Source organism: Pteropus medius, unplaced genomic scaffold, assembly GCF_902729225.1.
Source record: "Pteropus medius unplaced genomic scaffold, Ma_sr-lr_union100, whole genome shotgun sequence".
In the NCBI taxonomy this organism is placed as follows: domain Eukaryota; kingdom Metazoa; phylum Chordata; class Mammalia; order Chiroptera; family Pteropodidae; genus Pteropus; species Pteropus medius.
Genome location: NW_024352787.1, coordinates 12,796,163 through 12,818,508, shown reverse-complemented (window position 1 = coordinate 12,818,508; position 22,346 = coordinate 12,796,163). Strand labels below are relative to the sequence as shown.

The following is a 22,346-nucleotide window of genomic DNA, read 5'->3' as shown; positions in this document are numbered from 1 at the left end:
AATTCAGGGTGTGTGCTCCCAAATGCCCTTCTCTCTATTTGTATTTCTGGTGGTGCTCTTGGGAATTTTAAGATTTTAATCAAATTGTTTTCGGAGTAAGACAAAAATATAATTTTAACTCAACTATCAAGGGGTTCTGTGGAATTTATTGAGGCGGATTCCAAAATCGGTGGCTATTTTTAATGCCTTTTTTACAGGAGAAACAGAAAGGAGCTTAGAAGGTAAAATTAAGTGATTTGAGCACATGCCATGGGAAGATTAAGAAGAAATTCCAGGAATCTTATGTGCAAACTGGTAACACCAAAAATTTGATAAAATCTTTCTTTGTATTTTTATTACTAGAAGATTCTGTTTCCAGATATGTAAGCAGTCTAGGTATTTCTGACCATGTTCCCACTAAAATCAAAAACTATTGGGTAACTTTTCTTTTTTAATTTAAAAGTATTGAAGTCACAGGACAGTAAGAAATTACCACCTCAAAATCCAAGTGGAAATGAGACCCTGAAGAAAGAACAAACCGTTGAAGGTGCTTTGGTCCTGGGGCATTTACCAAATCTGAGGACTCTGAGCTTCAATTTTGAGGGCTTGACAGGACATGGTGAACAGAAATAAAAATCTCTCCTGCTGTAAAGCACACACTCCAAAGGGCTACACTTCAGGATGAGCATGAACTAATAAGAAGCCCTAGGGCACTGTACTAGGGCATTGCAAAAAAAGTTCCTTTAGCTTTGGGCAGACCAAGTTAGGAAAAATCTCCAATAAATTGTCATTGTAAACAAGCCCTAATACCTATTTGCAGTCCAAATTCATACCCCCTACGTGTTAAAAAAAAACCTCAAGCTATAAATTTAAGATGGGCTAGTAGAGTTCCCTAAATGCCTGACGAAATCTAAAAGTCAGATACTCTCATCCTGAGCCTGAAAGAATTCTCAAAATAATTTCTAAGGAAAAGGAGCAACTCACAAAGTAATCACACAAAGAAACAAGACACCATGAATGAGAGTAGCAGAAAAAGAATCCATAAAGTGTTCTGAAATTGAAATTATGAGACATTATAAAATAACTATGCTTAATATTTTTTAAAATGTAAAATAGCTTGAAAATATCTGCAAAGAATAGGAAAATTTTTAAATGACCTAACAAATTTGAAAAGGTTTAATAGAATTTGTGAAAATAAAAATACAGAAACAAATTAGCAATCAGACAATCAGTTGAAGAGGGAACCAAAGAAGACAGTTCAGAAGGAACTATTCAGAATGCAGCACAAAACATGGACAAAAACCAAAAAGAAGTTAAGCAACCTGGAAGAGTGAAAGGGCCTAATGTATGTCTAGTCAGACCTATAGCAGAAGAGGAAAGAGGCTATATTTTAAGAGGTAAGGGCTCAAGATTTTCCTGAACTGACAAGCAGCAGTCGAAAGATTAAAGAAGCTCAATGAATCCCAAGCAAGATAAATATAAAAATCCATACCCAGACACAGTACAGTGAAACTACAATAATATCAAAGGAAGTATCTTTAAAAAAGCAGCCAGAGGAAAAAAGATTTCATTCTAAAGAAAGATTGGCAGCTGAACTCAACAATGGAAGCCAGAAGACAATGCTACATCCTAAAAGTTCAATGTCCTCAAAGGTAATAACCACCAATATAGAATCCTATTCCCACCAAAAGTGTTTCTCAAGAATGTGGATAAAATAAAGACATTTTCAGATCACCAAACACTTAAAGTTTGCCACTAGCATACCTGCACTAAAGGAAATTTTAAAAGATGAAGGAATCTGGAGCAATTAAAGTAGTAAATATGTATGGGGAAATAAAATTGACGAAACGATGATATCTTATGGACTTTAACATTTAAAATCTACAGTATAGTTTAAGTAAGGAGCAAGGTAAATGGAATTAAAAGTGTTCTAAGTCACTTGAATTGTCAGGAGAAGGTTAAATTTATTGATCAATCGTAGACTTTGGTAAGTATGTATGTTGAAATAACAGGAATAGGAACAAGGTATATTACTTTCAAACTAATAGGAAAAAGTTAAAATTTTTCAAAAGACCGAAAATGAGAGAAAATGAAACAAAAACAAGTGGACAAATAGCAAAAATAATAAAATGAAAGATCCATTCTATATACATAACACGTATGTGAATAATACATATATCCTATACACAAAAAATCAGTTAATAAAATGGCTTGGTGGTGGTGGTGGTGTTTTTAATCCATCTATTTGCTACCTACAAGAGACATGTCAAAAATATAAGATGCAAAAAGGTTGAAATTTTTTTTTTAATTAACAATTTACTGAAAAGAACTGTTGCTATTTTCCTTTAAATCATATGACTTGTTTGCTCAGAGTTTCCCACAAAGGCAGGCTGAGACAACACATTGCATCACTGGGCTCCAGAACAGTGCCAGCAAAGGTTGGCCAAGGATCAGAGCATTCCAGCTACAAGCTCAGAGCTTAATTTACCAAGCTTTGGGATAATATATATCTTGGCTAAGAGCTCTCTCTGTCTCCCCTCACATCGTGGTGATGCCCAGGAAGCCACATTTAGGAATATCAGAGGACATTTCAGTGCAAGAAAAGATGCATTCTGAGAAATAATGCCTGCCGTTGATTCTTTTTCTGGACTCTAGCTTCCAGTGTTTATATTGTTCACATCCATTCTCTGGATCTCTTGAGCAGGGTTTCGATCCATTCCCCTTTGTATCAGTAGGTGGAGCAGGAGAGAGACAAAATGAGAATTAACAGGAGCTTTTCTGAACCCCCTTTACTCCTAAGCATCTACTTGCCAGGATATAACAGCAGAGAGGACCTGTGTAATTTGGATAAACCACCAGATAATTTTTAAACACCCAGCATCTCTGGTTGAGAACCCTGCTCTGTATAAGCCACTACCCAAACACTGATGCGAGACTTTATCCCTAAGTGTGCTTAAACCATATTACCTCCATGCTAGCCCGACATCAGCAGTGTTCTCCCTTCTGCTTGGAGAGCAAGGCACAGCGAAAGAGGCCCAAGAATGGTTTATACAACTTGTCATCACTCTAGCCTTCCTAAGGGAGGAAAGGTCGCTGTATTTTTTCTGCAAGGAGCAAAGAGGAGAATGACGAGCTCTGGGGAAAGAACACATTTTATATCATTTCCAGGCTCTGCATATCTATTAACATGTCAAAACATGTCCTTTTCTCTCCTCTTCACATATAATAACCTGGAAAAACAAACCTCTAAGGTGGCATCTAGCAACAGTTTCTGTGTGCAAAAGAGTTCTAGGTATATACTTTTATGTGTTACCGATAGTCTCTACAAGGAGCACCTATTGTGTTAGTGCCAAGAAATGACAGCAAGTGTTTTTGATGAATGGAATTACAAGTGCTAGCTTCATAAGTCAAAACAATGGTGTGCCCAGGACTCCTCTGGAAATAGGTTTTTCCAGCTTTGGGTGAGGGAAGCTTTCTGCTATTAAGAACCATGTGATTAAAAGGAACTTAATTCGGCATCATGTGTGTAAGTGTGTGTATAAATATGTGTGTATGTGTATGCGTACACACACATATACAGAGAGAGAAATACCTCATTCTTTTCCCTCAGCTAGTTTTGAAACTAGGAACAGAGAACAAAATAATCAATACACGTATCACAAATAGTTAAAAAGCTATTTCAATCCCATATTATGCCCAAGGACACTTTAAATCTTAATATGTAAAAAATGTAACTCATTGGATAAACCTATTTCTTTGGCAGGTCCTTATCTGTTTCCACCACTAGATACAATGCTCTTTGAGGCAGGAATAATGCCTTTTTAACTGTGTATCCCAAGGCCTAACCTAGGGCCTGGTCCATAGCAGACATTCAAGTTGAGTGAGTGAAATTTCATAATCCCACAACTGTCATTTCTGCCTAACCCACCCCTCCACTGTCCAGCCACATCTCATTCTGCACCTGCCTCTCCTGCTCCATACTCTCCAGGTCCTCATTACCTGGAGCCAGATGCTGGTGCTTTTTAAGGCAACAAATGATGAGTAGGAACTACTCACCCATGAAGTAGCCCTCATTCACCTACATCTTGTGGGGAATTTCAGACTAGCATTTCCACCTGCTTTATCCAGACGAGGTCAAATTTGACCATTCCCCAACAGATTCCCCATAACTATGACAAGTGGTACGAAGCTCTCCTCAGGAATTTAACTGTTCAGAGGCCTGAACTCCCAGGGTACTCACTCCCGAAACAAAATCTCTGATCCTTCAGATCATAATTTGTGCTTGTTTGTTTGTTTTTACTATATACCACAAACTTCAGTAAAAAAACACACTTCACATTGCAACCCTGTCACACACACACATATACATTTGTTACTGAAACCCTTACTTTGTGCAGTGTACTCTGCCACATCTGTGAGGATTCTGTTCTACTCTATGGTTGGTTTGTTTTTCATTGTGATTCTAGCCCACAGAATTGATTTCTTGAACCACTAATGGTCTTGACTTGCAGTTGAAAAACACTGGCCTAAACTGATCCCAGTACAGCTTCACCTACCTGGTCACTTATTCACAAGATCAAAGCTCTTCAGGAGGCCCCACGGCAAGTGGCCTCCTAAGGCAAACCTGGGGGCTCCAGCTACAACTAGATGAGCTTCAGGAATGCAGTGAGTAAACTGACTTGCTCACTGTGCCATTTCCCATGTAAAGAAAGACTGGAAGGGAAAGAAATTAACAGTTATGCTTTGCCAAGTCTGTGCTAGCAACTCCGTACTACCTACTAGGTACTTTGCATGAATGACCTTTCTTAATCTCCTCAACAACTAATTATGGCAGGCATCATCCCCACTTAGAGGTGGAAAGAAAAAAAAACAAACAAAACAGCGAGAACAGATAGAAAGTAACAAGCTAGAAGGAAACAAAGTGAGATTTCCTGCCAGGGTGTATGACTCCACAGCCACTGTGTTCATCTTCCTGACTGTATTGCATCAGCCACAAGGAAGAATCCTTCCCTCTTACCCTTTTTTGCTTGTGTCTGTCCACAGCCACATCTCTCTCCAGATCTGGCCTTACATCACTTCCTCCAGGAAGGCCCCTCCAAGAAGTCACTGTTTGTCAGCCTCTAGATGTACAACTGGCACTTATTTTTCCATGAGGTTCTGCAGTGCTTGGCCATTGCATGTGCAGTAAGTGCACAGTATGAGAGTGTGTGCACGCGTGTGTCTATTGCTCTTCTGCTGCCAAAATCACACACAAGCTTTCAGTAAATAAGCACTTGCAGTTCCTGAAGCTGTACCTCAGGCTCCATGGTTCTCTTTCCTGGTGCCTCGTCTGACCCAGCTACTTGAGAATGACTAGCTAGAGCATTTCTGGCTATTTTTAGTTCCTTATGAAGCTGACATAAGCTATTCACTGAGAAGATGGTAGGAGATGGGAAGGGCCCTATCAGCCTCATCAAAATGACTTCTCAGGCGGCTGACTGCCTGCAGCTTGGGAGCAAGGGTTGACAATAGGAAATTACATGTACAGAGCTTTTGAGGTGGGAAAATAAAGAGCAGGGAATCCCAACTGCCAACCAGCAATTCAGATTGCCACCTCAGCCAGCTGAGGCTGTGGGAGAAAAGAGAACAAAGGAAAGAAAGAGGGAGGCGAGGGCACCCTAACAAATCTGCAACCAACCAACTGCTAAGGGCAAAACCAGGAAAAAACAGAGATTGGCTCCCCTCCCTGATGTTTTCCTTGACTTTCTTCAAAGGTTGGCTGATGTAGGTGGTACCACGGGAAAGTAGAAGCAACTTGCTTAGGAGCTCAGCACAAGAGACCCAAGGCAAATTCCTTTGGTTGGAATGTGTCCTTCTTCAGACTAGCATATCCTAAAGCTATCTAACTGCCCAGGTACCAATTCTGCATATATCCTGATCTCACTTTTAAAAACTTTTCTATATTCACTGATGTAAAGATATGTAGAGAGAATGTAGATATATAGAGATATGCGAAATATATACTTGAATATGTAAGATATTCAGAGAGATGGAGATTATACTGGACATTTTCACTCTAAGAGACCCACATTAGAGATGATAATTAGTATTTTTGAAAAAAAAAAGTCTTTCATTTCTATTTACATGAATTCACACCTTTGCTCAAAGGAACTCTAGCCAGAAGAATGAATTATTTGAACCAGTATTTTTGTCTTGATTTCACTAGACTAAAAAGAACCAGTTTCTCAGCCTTTCTCTGTTTTACTGAGTAATATGAGAAAAAATATTAATGTTTTCCAGTATAATGAGTGGTTCCTGTTTTGTTTTCTGAGCATCATTGATATGTCTGTGTTCAGAGCTAACTCCTTATCAAAAGTTTTTAACATTTAAATAAGCCATCTACCTATGAGCACATTTCTTTATGAGGGGTAGGAGCCTTTATTCCAAACAAATTTTTAGCATTACAAATAAGCTGACTCCTATGATAAAATATCAGAAGTGAGCAGGAATTTCTACCCATTCTAAATGAAACCTAAATGTTGTTGTTTACAGTATATTTTTTCATACCTAGATATAATAATTTTAATATCATAAAATATCTATTCGGTGCACAAACTTCCTCAATTGTTTCATCATTCTTTAATTCTATTGGAAGCACACAGAACTTTCTCCAAGATATCATATGTTAGGCCACAAAACAAGTCTTAATAGGTTTTTAAAAGATTGAAATTATATCAAGCATCTTTTCTGACCACAGTGGTATAAAACTAGAAATCAGTTATAAGAATAAAAATGGAAAATTCACAAGTACATGGAGATTAAACAACATGCTACTGAATAACCAGTGAGTCAAAGAAGAAATCAAAAGAGAAATCAAAAAATATCTTGAGACAAATGAAAATGGAAATACAACATACCACAATTTATAGGATGCAACAAAAGTAGCTCAAATGGTCCCATCATTGGTCAATTGGAATCTATTCAAATGGCTTATGAGACCTTCTGACGCGACACTACTTGGTTTTGATAACTGTCTTTCTGATATGATAAGATGTTTCAGGCTTATCTTACATAATTCCTTCCCCAAACCTGGGATCAACTATGTCTCCAAAAATCCTTAGTTTTTTTTGTTTACTTCTTTAGGTAGGAAATTATATTTAGAGATAATTTTGGCACTAAGGGTGCTTATTGCTTCTAGATTTATCAGTATTTCTAGGTTCTTTCAGTGGACTGAATAAGAAATTTCCTGTTTCTTTGCATGGGTTATAATTTTTTGTTGAAAACAGACATTTTAAATAATAATATGTGTCAACTCAAATTAGATCCCTGCTAGAGGTTTTTGTCACTGCTATTTATTGTTATTGTTGATGCTTTTATGCTTGTTTAGTGACTTTTCTGGACTAATTCTGTAAAATCTGTATTCTTTGAAGTCTCTGTTAATTTCACTTAGTGGTCAGCTAATGGTTAGGCAGAGATTTCTTCATACCCTTTTCTGAGAAGTGTGTGTATGTATTGAAACACAAATGCTCCAGCAGGCATTTTATCACTCTACCTTTGCCTTCATCCCTGCCTATGTAAAGCCTCAAGGTCAACCAGAGGTAAGAGAGTAGGACTTTCTCTGATCTTTCCTGGATATGTATACAGCTCTACACAAGTATGCAGCTTTTTAGACCCACGGAATATGTTGGAGCTTTTCAAAGCCACTATGGAAATTTTATTTCCCAGTTTTTCCTTTTATGTTTTTGGTCCACCTCTTGTTAGCTCGAGCTGGTAATGCTACCTTGGGTAGCTACATTGTTAAACAATTATTGTTGATCATTTTCAACAAATCCCCCAAGAATAGTGTTGTTCACACAGAGTGAGCTCTGCGTCAGGTCAAATAAGGACATGCTCTGAGAATGGAGATTTCCAGTAAGTTTCCAGACAGATCAAATAATGACAGTTCTCTGGGAATGGGATTTGGGGGCACTCCAAACACACTCTGCCTCCTCCAGTGCCTGCCAAACTACTAGTTTTCACAGCTATCACAGTTATGAGATTGCTGCAGGCGACCATGGAGCAAGGGTTAGGAGGATGGGATTAGGGCAAGTTAAATGCCCCAAAGCTCATATTCTTACCAAAATTCAGTCATTTTTCTTGAATAAACACTCATTAGATTGTTGTAAGCCTTTAATTTTCATAGTTCTGAAAAAGTTGATTTTGACAGTTTTTGTCACTGTTTTCACTGCTTTTTTGAAGCAGCAGAATTTTGAAGAACCTTACTCCATCATTCCAGAAGTCAAGATTCTGGACAGCTTTTTTGTTTGTTTTTTGTTTTTTTTAATTTAAAAAAATTACAAATTCATGTGAAAACTTAAAAATATCATTTTTACTTCACCTCAATGATTTTACTTAATCCCTTTCTCCTTTGTCAAAAATTCCAATAATACCATCAAAGTTATAATTTTGCTTTATCCTACCTTTCACACAAAACCAACTTAGAATGACAATATCAGCATTACTGCCCACAATATGATTATTAAAAGCCATTTATACTATTTTGCGAAAACTTTATAACTGAAAGTCAGTTTGATCAGATATAGAGTCTTTGGTTCATGTTTTATTTTCTCTCCTGACATAAACCATTACTGCAAAAAACAAAAAAAAAACAAAAAAACATGCCAGTAATTTAATTTTTTCCTCTAAGAAGTATCTTGGTCCTTTTATCTGAGTATCAGATTTTTTGATCTTTAAGTTCCAATAATTTTACAAGAATATATCTCAGTAAAGTCTGCTTTTCTTGAATTATAGTTTTTAGCATTTACTCTTTTCCATTGATTGGTTTTCTTTTTTAGGAACTCCTATTATACGTAGATTTGATCTTCTTTTTATGTCTTCTAAATCTATTATTTCCTCTCAAATCCTACTTTGCTTCTTTTTGATTTTCAAATTTTCCCTCCTTTTAATCTTTTGAAAAATAAATTACATGTGTTTATTTGCTCTTTATTTAATATGGTGTAATCTTCAGTTCTGAAGTGATTTTTAAAATTTCTAATTCTCGTCTGAGAATTAGGTTCTATCACCTCCATTTTCAAATAGTCCTGTTTTCCAAATAGCTCATTTATAAGTTTCTCTACCTTCAATTTATGTTGTTCTTTCACAGCTTTTATCATTTGACTTCATTTTAGCTTATTTTAAATATTAGGTTACGGTTTTCATTTCTTTCATGAACATGTACTTTTACTGCCTGAAAGAATGTTTTTCTGCTCTTTATAATATTTTCTTATAAGAACTTTGTATGCACTTTGACCATGATCTTTTCCTGTTATTTACATTTAAGTGAAACAAATTTTACTTTTGCAAAGGATGGATAACCAGTAATAGTTTTTCTAGCTTCACATCTCTAGAGCTCCTTCTATTTTCTTAGTTTCTGATAATAAATATGGCCTTAAATACTTTTTAAAATATGTTCCAATTTATCCTTACACATTTTTCTTCATTTCTTCTTTCCTTTATCCCCATTGTCCTTTTCTGCTCAATTTTGATTCTATTCCCACTATTTTTTCCTCAGTGTGGTACTAACAAAGCTGAATAGGAGAAGAAAAAGAATATGCAGCAGTGATTATATGTAACCCAGAAATTCTAATATATTTATTATTTGGCCCTTTACAGAAGAGTTTGCCAATCCCTGTCCTAGAGCAACTCTGCATTTTCTCTGGAGGATTCTTCTCCATCCCATGTAGTCTAGGTAGTGCTGTTAGTCACTGTGCACCATCATAGCAGTGAGACGAGACCCAAATAGGAGCTAGTAAATGAAATCTTTCCTGGAGTTGATATGCACATATTAGGAGAGAGTTCTTTCTATTAGGGGGCTTTAGTTATGGATTTGTGAATCTCTGGCTACTGGTAGCCACTGTTGGTAGCAACATGGAGGAAGCCGATTCCCAAGGAGAGAAAAGGAGGCTCAGGTTAAAGAGGAAATTGGAGTGATCGATTGAACCTCTGAGTCAAGCTAAAGCAGCTGAATCCCTGGAATTTCCAGTTACATGAGTCAATAAGTTCACATTCTTGCTTAGACTCATTCAAGATAGATTCTGATATGGTAACCAAAAAACCCAGCCTAATACAATTGTAGATATGAAAACACATGCACATGGCCATTTAAAGGGTTTTTCTTAAATTATTCCCTAATAAGTCTATTTTTTTTTTTTTAGCTATAAGAAGATTAAGGACTCATAATAGAAATAAAAGCTTAACTAGAGATGTAAGAGAAATTACTTTGTGAGCATGAGAATACTATAGCTAAGATTTTATAAATTAGTCTGAATTTTTTTAAAGGTATGTGCTTAAATAATTTCAGCTCATGGTTTATAACTAAAATGAAAGGAGGTAATTGAATTAATGAGAGCAACTAACATCACATGAGTAGGGCTGCTAGACTTTGAATTTAAAAAATGTAGATGACTATTGTGGAACGGAACCTATCAGAATCACCAGTGGAGCTTTTTCAAAACCCAGATTTTGAAAGGCTTCACCAAGAACCTACTGCAGCAGCCTTGATAAATAGAAAAGCTTGAGAACCATTGTTCTAATATGAGCAACTTAACCTTTTAAAACTTATGTGTATTTTATATTTTGCTTACTTTTCTGTTTTTAAACGATACAAGTTTCAAAGTTCTTATTTCTGTCATCTCTAAATATACATTTATACCCCAACCAGATGGTTTCACCAATGTTACATAATTTTTCAGTTAATTACACTGAGTGGTAGCAAGGATCTGGGTAGATTTTGTAGATCTTTTATAACATGGTCAGATCAAAAACAAAAATTAACAATGACTAAGGAATCAGGAAGCCACAGAGCAAACATTTAAGATTCATTAAAATGCTTTATGATACTATCATAGCAACAGTCTCTTTATTTTGAATAAGAGAGTGAACAAAAATATGACCCAGATAAATAATTTAAGATTGGCTTTACTTAGCGTCTGATGTGATTCTCTGGATATTGAAATCATTCATGTGTAAATATAGCAGATGCCAAGCCCTTAGGCTCTTGAAAGCAACCTCCTTTATCTCTCATCATTAGAGTAGCTGAAAAGACCAACAAATGCCCTCTTAGACACTACAATGTGGCAACAAGAAATCTAAGATGGCTACAAACTCACCTTGCAAGCCTCAAGGTTGAAACAGCATTAATGCTCAGTTGTTCCACCAGCCATCAGTGCCACCAAATGGGAGCCTCTGGGCCACAGCCTTGGGGGTGGGCAGCTCACTCTGATTCTATTGATATCTGCTTGGCAATTTGTCCACACAGTGTTTTTATTCTCTTTATTGTCAGAAGAGATACGTGTGAGAAAGAAAAACAGGCCAGGAAGAAACATACCTGTATTGTTTTTTCTTTTGATTCTTTACAAAATAACTCTTTTCTCTACAATTTTTTCTTAAATTCTCTGAAATCAAAGGGGGCTGGTTCTTGGTTTGGATGAGAGAGGGGATCAAAATGATGCCTGTCATCCTGTGTTTTGTTTAATTTCTTCCAAAACAGTAAATGTACTTTTCCCTGGTTTATTTTCTATGAATTGAACTTGGCCATCTCCCAGGCAGCTCCAGAAGCTGGCTAAAAAATCAGGACGTGGGTTACAGATTAGAAAATAACTTTTTGAATAACCTTCCTGGCTTTCCCACACATTCTGTTCCCAACCTCTTCCTAAAAGCTTAGAATGACTTGTAGCAAAAGCTTTTTTATTCACTCTTTATCTTAATCTAGTCTAGAAAGAGGACCTCCTGCCAAGGCCTTTAATAATAGTAGTAGCAGCAGCAGCGGTACTAGTAACAGGCAATGAACCAATTTGACAAACATCACATATGATTTCACAGCAATCCTGTGAGAGAAGGCAAGTACTACCATCTTCATTCTGCCGGTTAACAGACTGAGATTCAAGGAAGATAAGCTGCAAGTGGAGAGAACAGGCCCTTGAAATTCAAGTCTTTTAGCTATAACTCAATTCAAGGATGTAGATGTTCAAAGAAGTTATATCATCCTCCCAAGTTATCACGACTGATTGCAGACCCTGAAGTGTACTGGTTAAATAACTAGTGGAACCAGAGAACTCTGCTTCTCAGACATTAACAGAAGTCTGAAACCGAGTAGCTGATGTTGCTTCCAGGGATTCCCATGGAAGATGGAATGGCTTTGCTCGGTCATGTTCTAGATAGCTCACTGGTGACAGACTAGGGAAATGGATTTTAACCTGACATAAAAAGATGTATCTAATGCTTACAGTTATCAGTTATATATTTCAGAAGCGAAGAGATGATCATGTAGAGATGGCCTAAAACTTCAGGCCATCCAAGGAGACCCAAGTCACTTGTGTGCTCAAAAAACACCCCCGGTCTCTTACAACCCGAAGATTTAATAAGGCCTTGGAAAAGTGGGGAGAAAGAAAAGACACTCTGAAAGCAGAGTGATAATTCAGTGAGGATGATGGCTGCATTTTTACCTCCAACAGTGAACCAGAGAATAAGAAACAGATGTTTTTTTATTTTCCAAGATCCAGGTAGGGAAAGTAGAAGGAAATGGAGTAAGAATTAACACAGTTGGACTTGGAAACACAAAAGAATGGGAGGAAAAATTTAAAAGGAATGTGGACATGTTATGTTAACTTAGAACCACTTGAAGGAATACAACATCTCAAACCTGATAGTACCTGATAAACTCAACTCTACTTATTCTATAAAAATAAAAGAGAAGTATCACCTCAATGAAAAAAATTCAAAAACTTATTTTTAGTCTATTTCTTTACTTTTTTTCATACAGAAATATTTAACTAAGCATTATGACTAGTATTGTGGGTTGGTTGAATTGTGCCCTACAAAAAAAGAGACATTGAAATCTCAACCCCTAATACCTCAGACCTAGTTTGAAAAATAGGGTCTTTACAGAAGTAATCAAGTTAAAATGAGGTCATTAGGGTGAGCCCTAATTCAATATGGCATGTGTCTTTATAAATAAGAGAAATTTTGACACAGAAACAGAGAGGCATAGGGGGAGAACGCCGTGTGAAAATGAAGGCAGAGATTGTGGTGCTGTATCTATAAGCCAAGGAAAGTCAAGACTGCCAGCAACCACCAGACACCAGGAGAGAGGCCTCTAACAGACTCTCCTTCAAAGCCCTCAGGAGGAACCAACTTTGCAGATGGCTTGATCTTGTACTTTAGCCTCCAGACTATGAGACAATAAATTTCTGTTGTTTAAGACACCTATTTCTTTGTATTTTGCATCAGTCGCCCTAGCAAATGAACACAACTGGCAATTTGGAGTTTCATCTTTCCTGATAAAGGTCTGGAGTGCTCTGAAATTGTGAAGCTCAGAAGCAAATTAGAACAGAAAATAACCACTGAGGTCATTAAATACAACTCTTGTTTAACAGACAAGAAAATTGAAATTCAGGAAGAGTGAGTGATTTGCCCATGTTTTCACGGTGGCAGAACCATAACTAAAGTCCAGGACACCCTGACTTCCAGGCCAGTGCTCTTTCTACTAAGACCTAACTATACAAAAACTGCAAAGACAGCCCTTGAATAATTGCATGCTAGTTGCATGAATCTTAAGTATGATACCTTAAGCTGGAGTTAGTTATATCTTGCTGGCATGGCAGGTGAGAGAGTGGGGAGGGGGATATTGTACTCTCTAGGGAAACTGACCAAGGCCTACATCAGGGAAGCCACAGCTGGGAGGACTAGATGCACCTGCTGTCTGCAGACACATTGTATTGCTGGTCCTTCCCAACGTCCTTCCTCTGTAACCTTGACCATATGGTCAAACCACAGAACTAGTAGGGCTGAAGAGGATTCCACATTAGCTCAAGTGTAAAAAAGAACCAGTGATTGCAACATATACTTGCACAGGATCTTATGGATTTCACTCAGAATGAACTTTCTGATCCCCAGGTAAATGCTCAAGAGTAGAAGCACTTCTTTCTTCTCATCTGCATCTATATGAAAAGAGAGTACTGGGCTACTTATTTCAGTCAAACAAGTTAAAAGGCAGGGGAACACAGTTTTTAAGTGGCTTGTCCTCCCAAATCAGAAGGCATTTGGGTTAGTCCCCTCTCCAAAAGTCCTGAAAAAGTACAAGAGGAAAATAACTTCTTCACAAAAGGGCTCAAGCAGACCCTTGATGTCTGTCCCACTGTAAAAAGGCCAAGTGCCAGATAGTTACACATGTACAGGGGCAGCAATTAAGTGAAACCCTGGTGAGTAAGGCAGAGGGAGGGAGAATAAGGAGAAGGACTCTTCTTCCTGATGTATCCCTGGGTCTAGGCTGCTCTTGATTTTGTCTCTCAGCAGGAGGGATGAGGCAGACCCACAGTTAAAGTGGCCCAGAGCCCTGAGGAGCTGATGAGCCAGAAAGGTCACAAATTCAAAAGAATGCCAGATGAAGTCCTTTGTTCAGAGTCTCAGGCACAGGACTGTGAAAGAAAACCAGGCACAGCTTGGACACTAAGGGACTGAGGAGGTGAAAGAGTTCAGGGCCGTTGGCCTATCTTTCTTCTTAGGCCTCCTCACACCCAACTCCTACCTCGATAATAACCAGACAGAACTCTCCCAAATTGATCAGATTCTCACCTTGCCTTTTGTTAAAACCACCATTTTCAGCTCAGTGCAGGCAGACATGGCAGTAAAGGTGAGTGTGTGGCCAATTTTCCTTCGAGGTTTCTCGAATCTGGGTCTTCTCTGCTTATAGACTAACCTACCTGTCCAGTCACTTTGTACATCTCTGGGCTCATGTTATATATAGATATATATAGATATATGGACTGAATGTTTATGTCCCCCCAAAATTCATATGTTGAAGCCCTTACTTCCTATTTGATATGATGGGATTTAAAGATGGAGCCTTTGGGAGGGAAGTAATTAGGATTAGATGAGGTCATGATGTGGGGCATTTTCATGATGAGATTAATGCCCTTATGAGAAGGAGACAACAAAATGTCTCTCTACCATGTGAGGATACAGCGAAAGGGTAGCTGTTTATAAGCTAAAAAGAGCACTCACCAGAATCCAACCATGCTGACACCCTAATCTTGGTCTTCCAGCCTCCAAAGAGTAAGAAATAAATGTTTGCTGTTTAAGCCACCCAGTCGATGGTATTTTTTATAGCACCTGAACTAAGACAATATATATGCATACTTTTTGCAGGGAGCAAGGTCTATCCAATCCCCATTTTCCAACCTTTACACAGTTTGGCAGGAATTGCCCATCAATTCCTTACTGAGGGAGCAGCCATGTTTGAACAAGATGCCTCCATTCCTCCACATCACCACACCCGCTTAGCCCAGAGAACCAGCCAGTGTCCTCCTCTCAGGGAATTTGGACTCAGAAGTTCAGCCCAGTCAGACTGTGCTTGTAAAGGGCAGAGTTATGGCACAAGAACTTTTGGCAATGGCCATTTTCTGTGAAGTGGATTGGAAAGTATAGAAAACTGCCCCTTCAGCCAGACAGATGGATGAAGTGGACTTACAGAGAATCAGGAAAAAGAAGAGAGTAAGGGAACACTTCAGTTTTCATGGGGCTTTTATCCCTGATTCTAGAACATCCGTAAGGTCCAGCTGCCTTGTGACCTTGCATTCTTTGAGAATCCTTTCTCTTGAGATAGCTCATGTAGGCTCTGCTGCTTACAGTCGAAAGTCTTCATTTACCAGAAAGCATCTATGAAATTGTTGGCCTAGGAATGGCCAAAGCCAGGCACCATGGGACTCCCCTGAAAGTACCTCCCAGGAGGCCTTGCAAATTCACCTAAACATATCTTTCAAGCCACATTTTACCACCTTAAATACTTTGACCTGATACACTGACCACAACCAAAGTCCTGCATTCATTCTACCTGCCATATTTTAAAGAGAGTAGTGGGTCACAGTTCCTCTATCTGGTTCAATGTTTTGGGAATTCAGAATTTTTTAGATTTTAAAAAGCATGGACCATATTTTATAAATTACGTAATTCCCCAGCATGGTCTTGGGCTATCACCTAATCAAACACATAATATTTCTGTAGCAAAAAAATGTACTATTTTTTAAAGTAGCTTAAATCGAGATGAAAGTCTCATGTCAAACTCTCCTGTCAAGTAGATTCAGATCAGCTCAAGCCAGATTTTGCCCTCTAGTGAGTTACTGAAAACCTTAGATTCAGAGCTTTCTGTACTGTGGTTATGACCCATTACTAACCCCCACTTAATAGATAAACTCTCTGGTTGTCACTTTACTTAGATAATTTACTCAAGATGATCCAGATAATAATGGGCCAAATTGGGATTCAAACCCAGGTAGTCTGGCTCCAAAGGATAACAGCCTTAACTACCATACCATCACAGCACTCTGTTGCTATACTTCTTCCCTAAACTTGACATTACTAGAGAGTATCAGGCTGGTTCCAAATCTGGAAAACTACATGGAGAAAAATTAAGAGAACCAGAGGTGTTTATCAAAGAGTAGAGAAAGCCAAAGAGATGATATAATCATTTCTTCAGATATCTGTCTCCTTCCTCATGTCTTTTCCTAGATCTATTCTTAATAAAAGGACATCGAGCTTCAAGGATACTGAGAGCAACTGCGACATGAAAGAGGTTCTGAAATTCTGAAAGACAGTAGCTGAGAGATGTATGTCGGATGAGCAGAGGATGATCCTAGTCGTTGACTAAGTAAACAGAGGAGAGCTATGAGTTAGAGGACAGCTGTCAACAGCCTCAAGTAAAGACTTCTATCGTGTTCATTCTTGGGTGCCTGCCCTATGTACATTGTGCTCAGTGCTGGGAAATGCCAGAGAACAAACTGTTTCTGGCTTTGTTTAGGATTTTATATCCTCTCTCGCTCTCTTGCTGAATCCGGCCACACTGGCCCTTCTACACCACAAACCCTCCAAAGTCTTTCCTCCATCAGGAGCTTTGCAGTTGCAATTTCCCATTTCTGGCATTTTTTGCTTCCTGCTCTTCAAAGGTTCAGCTTACACGTCATTTCCTCAGCAAAGGCATCCCTAACCACCCAATCTAAGTAGTCACTTAGTCACTGGTTCCGACATCACTTTAATTTTTATTTTGTACTTACTGGTATCTAATGTTTTTTCCAATTTTTGTTTACTTTCTCCCTTTATTGAATATACCTTCATGAGATCAGGAACCTCATCTTTTTTTGCAGTCTGCTGTATTTGCAATGTTTTGAATAGTGCTTACCACATAGCAAGTAGTCTGTAAATATTTATCAAATAAATTAATAAGCAAGAAATTGTGCTTCCATTTTGAGAGGTGTGTCGGTTTTGCTTCTTTTGAAAACTTGTGGTTGTAAACTGGAGAAAATGTGGGTTGTGTGATAGAGATGGCTAGGTGTACAGCAACATCCAATTTCCCCTTCTTTAATAATTAACTTCTCCCAGCATTCTTTACAGCATGGATTTGGTCCATGGGGTGTGGAAAAGAAAATAAGGCATGCCATTTCTGAGTCATGCCCTTAAATGTAGATGCCACTCCTGGGCTTTTCCCCCTTCCCGCTATCTAGATGATGTCAGGATCTAAAGCAACTACTTTGGACCCAAAGATGGAAATTGTTTATTGATAATGACAGAACTGCTTTGCCAGTTTTAGACAGCTTACCTCTGGGCTGTTACATAGAGAAAAATAAGTTTCCATCTTGTATAAGGCACTGTATTGGGTTTCTTAGTTATAACAGGTAGGCCAGTACTCTAATAACAAGCTTTTAAGTATTTTTCAGCAATTTAGAGTGTTCTTGATGCACCGAGTCTGCCTCTGCCAGGAACTACTACCAAAATATTATCTCAATATTTTTTTTATTTTCTTACTGTCTTTAAAGTTAGTTTCTATGTCCCACAACATAGTGCATTTACTAATTTTCACTTGCAGAAGGGAAAGGAAACACATTTAGTGAATACCTACCAGGAGCCAATAACTATGCTAAATGCCTTGCCTATAATATTTTGTTTAGTTCTCCTAATAGATCTGTGAGTCTAATGTCATTGTTTTGATTTTATCAATAAAAAAACAGGTTGAGAGAGGTTAGGTATCATGTCCAAGTTCACACAGTAGTTAAGTGGGAGAGTTAGGCTTTGAACTCAGGTGATAGACACCTTGGCTCTTTCCACTCTGTACTTACACCTTGGAATGTCCAATGACTGAAGAATTACATTTTGGTTTTTAGATTTGTTTTTCCTTTGACTATGATTGATTTCATTCATTTAATTGTATGAGTTTTATTTCATAGCTTCTGATCTTTCTTTATGACATCTTTAGTGAAACATTCACCCTAGGGCCATATTTGCTTGTTTTTTTATAAATTGTGGTAAAATAATTATAACATAAAATTTACCATTTAGCTATTGTTAAGTGTATAGTTCAGTAGCAATAAGTGCATTTGCATTGTCTTACAATCATTCGCCACTATTCGTTCTCCAGAACTTTTTTCATCATCTCTGATGTGTCACTCTTGCACAGGGGCCATGCTAATCTTCATTGTATTGTTTCGATTTTAATATATGTGCTTCCCTCAGAGACTGCTACCTGGTAAGCTGACCTGCCACAGCTCCAAAATAAAAATAACAATTAGGAGGTTTTAGTTAGAAAACATTAATGGACAGTTTACAGATGTCACATTATGTCAGTTTCATTCATCATTCACATTAGTATTCATAAACATTTTAAGTGTCATTAACTCTAATAACAATCTGTAGGTTAAAATTTCTCATTTTATGTAAATTACCAGTATACAAGTAATGGCTGATGAGAAATCATAGCTAATTATAAATTAAATACAGCACTTGCAGCCAAATAATTTCAAAAGCAAAATTATTAAATTGCTAGTACTTAACATCTTTTGGTCTTTAAAAATGGCAATCCTGTATAGTTCAACATATTATCCTGTCAATAATATTTACCAAAAAATTATATTTAATTTGGGACACAGATGCACTCTAATGTGTTTTCCTTCCAATAGTAAGTATGGTAGGGGCTATGAAGATGTTAAAAATGGCCTTGCCTCTTTGCAATAAAGATGCTACAAGCAGAATCTAGAGACAAAAATCAAGATAATGCCAAGACTGGGGGAAAAGAAAGGAAACTGAAGCACAGAACTGCTTCACTCTGCGTGACTCTTTGTCCAGTTGGAAGTATTGCCCATCTCTCCTTTCAAGCTCCCAGGTGCTCTCCATTTTTTCCTTTCCATATTTCTCCTCTCACTCTCTCTCGAGTTTCTCCCTGTCTACAGAAAAGTATGGCACATAGAAAGTGTAACCAATTCACTGTTTGCGTGCCCAGCTCTTCAAAAGGCCAATATTCAATAGATCAGAGTTTGAAATAAGGAAAGGTTTATTGATCAAAAAATTGTCGACCCAAGGCCTCAACTGAGAAGATAGGAGCTCTCAAAAGTTCCTCAAATCTGTCTTATGAGTGCCTCAATTTCAAGTGTCTTTTATGTCACAGAAAGGGAGGAGGGGTGAAGCAAGAGGTCAGATCCAAAGAAGAGGTTGACATCTCCAAATCTCTTTGTTCCCAGTTGGTCCTTTGACAACCACTGATTTCAGTTGGTCTGGAGTTTCCTGTAAATCTTTGATAGACAGTCATTGTTCTGAACACACTTCCCACCTCTTCAAAAGAGGCCACTTCTAACAAGGGGCTGTTTTTGCAAAATACTCAAGCCTCAAGCAGAATCACTCTAGCATTTAACTCAAGCATAATTAGCATTTCACTCTGTTACAAAGGGCCTATGGTTTAAGGGGGGGGGGAAGAAATTTGATGCCATTCTCTTTCCTTTCCATAAAAGGCTTTTTCATGATAATTCTAACATTTGAGAATGTCAACTGAAAAATAATATCAACTAGGTGTTACATCACCAAAAAGGATTTATTCTGGAAAAAGAGAAGATTGCAACCCAGAGCATGCAGCCATAGCAAGCCACGTGCACACTCTGACTTACATGCCAGGATGGAGGGGTATTTATATAAGGGAAAAGGAAGTTAATGGAAGGGGAAGTTAGAACTGTAGAGCTTTGCTATCATCTAGGATTCTCCTGATTATGTAGAGCACGAGAACTTCCGTAAGTTCCAGGTCCTCCAATACCTTCCCAACTAATTATGTTTGCTTAAAGTTTCAGTTCATCTTTATCAAAGAGTTTCTTGTGTCCATTTATCCTTCCAGTCCCTCATGATAATTCCCCGAACCTCTACATTAGCTGATCCACTTCTCCAAAAAATGCTTTGTCTCCACAAATACTATTCATGGGAAGAAGTTCTGAGTTTAGTCTGTTTTTGACATTTAATTATTTTGTTTATTGTCCAGATTTGATAAATAAGCAAGCATTTGGGCTTCTAATTTAAATTTTATGCTACTTTAAAAGTCTAACAATTAGTGTAGAGAACTTGAAAGTATTGCAATGTGGATTCCTGTTACCTGTCACCATGGCCTGAACCTGCTGCCTTCTCTTCTCCCTCACTCCACACAGGGTGTCTATGAGAGTACGTGGAGAGAGAGGAGCTCAGGGCCACATAACTGCATCTGTCCAAGACACCTTCTAGGATATGGTGAGGGCAACCTGGAACTGTGCTGATCAAGGCAGGAGAATCAGAATGATATAGATGCCCAGGCCTGGTCCTTCAGAAACTAAAAATCTTGTAGAAGAAATATTCAGCATGCAAAGCTACATGTGTTATCAGTAAAAAGGGGAGCTCCTTTATAAAATGAGTTTGCAAGTGTGGAAGCAATGATTAGTGGAATGTGGAGGCATCAAGAAGGACTTTCTGAGAGGAGTAGTAACCACGGACCCCACAGAAATAAAAAGGATCATAACGAAATACTACGAGCAAGTACATGCTAACAAATTGGACAATCTGGAAGAAATGGATACATTTCTAGAAACATACACTCTCCTAAGACTGAGTCAAGAAGAAACAAAAACTCTGAACCAACTGATTACTACCAAGGAAATTGAATTGGTAATCAAAAAACTCCCCCAAAACAAAAGTCCTAGACTAGATGGCTTATATGCAAATTTCAACAAACATTCAAAGAAGAATTAATACATATTATTCTCAAACTTGTCCAAAAACTTCAAAAGGAGGGAAGATTTCCTAACTCTTTATATGAGGCCACCATTACCCTGATTCCAAAATCAGACAAAGACAGTACAAAAAAAGAAAACTACAGGCCAATATCCCTTGTGAATATTGATGCAAAAATCCTCAACAAAATATCAGCAAACCAAATTTAGCAATACGTGAAAATATCATACACCATGATCGAGTTCGATTTATTCCTGAGATGCAAGATGGGTACAATACCTGCAAGTCAATTAATGTAATGCATGGCGTTAACAAATTGAAAGGTAAAAATTAAATGATCATATCAATAGATGAAGAAAAAGTGTCCAACAAAATCCATCATCATTTCTGATAAAAACTCAGCAAAGTGGGAATAGAGAGAACATATCCCATCATAATAAAGGCCATATAGGACAAATCTACAGCTAACTTCACACTCAATGGGGGAAGGCTAAAAGCATGTTTCTTAAGATCAGGAACAAGACAAGGATGCCCACTTTCACCACTTCTGTTCAATGATGTATTGGAAGTTCTAGCTACAGCAGTCAGACAAGAGAGAGAAATAAAAAGCATCCAGACTGGGAAGGAAAAAGTAAGAACTGTCATTATTTGCAGATGACATGATACTATATAGAGAGAACTCTAAAGATTCCACACACACAAAATATAATCTGTTAGAATTGATTGATGAATTTAGTAAAGTAGCAGAATACAAAATTAATATTCAGGAGTCTTGCATTTCTATATACCAATGATTAACTGTCAGAAAGAGAAATTAAGAAAACAATCCCATTTACAATTGCATCAAAAACAATAAAATATATAGGAATCAAATTAACCAAGGAGGTAAAATACCTGTTCTCAGAAAACTGTGTCGTTGAAAAAAGAAATTGAAGAAGATACAAATAAATGGAAACATATACTATGCCCATGGGTAGGAAGAATCGACATCATTAAAATGGCCATACTACCCAAAGCAATCTATAGATTCAAATCAATCCCTATCAAAATACCAATGGCATTTTTCAGAGAACTAGAACAAATAATCCTAAAATTTATATGGAACCATAAAAGATCCCAAATAGCCCCATCAATCTTGAGAAAGAAGAACACAGTTGGAGGTATCGCACTACGTGATATCAAACTATACTACAAGTCTACCATAAACAAAACAGCATAATACTGGCATAAAAATAGATACATTGATCAATGGAACAGAATAGAGAACCCAGAAATAAATCCACATCTGTACACTCATTTAATATATGACAAAGGAGGCAAGAATATACAATGGAGTAAAGACAGTCTCT

At 37.6% G+C, this 22,346-nt stretch overlaps 1 long non-coding RNA gene and 1 pseudogene across 1 annotated transcript; both read right to left on the bottom strand.

Moving 5' to 3' along the window:
- Positions 1–1,103: 1,103 nt before the first annotated feature.
- On the bottom strand, positions 1,104–6,282 carry LOC120591771 (uncharacterized). Its single transcript, XR_005649985.1, has 3 exons — positions 4,536–6,282; positions 2,947–3,083; positions 1,104–2,700 (listed from the first exon to the last, which is right to left on the bottom strand). It is a non-coding gene; the product is annotated as an uncharacterized LOC120591771 (long non-coding RNA).
- A 12,116-nt stretch (positions 6,283–18,398) lies between these two features.
- On the bottom strand, positions 18,399–18,499 carry LOC120592077 (uncharacterized; annotated as a pseudogene).
- Between the last annotated feature and the right edge of the window lie 3,847 nt (positions 18,500–22,346).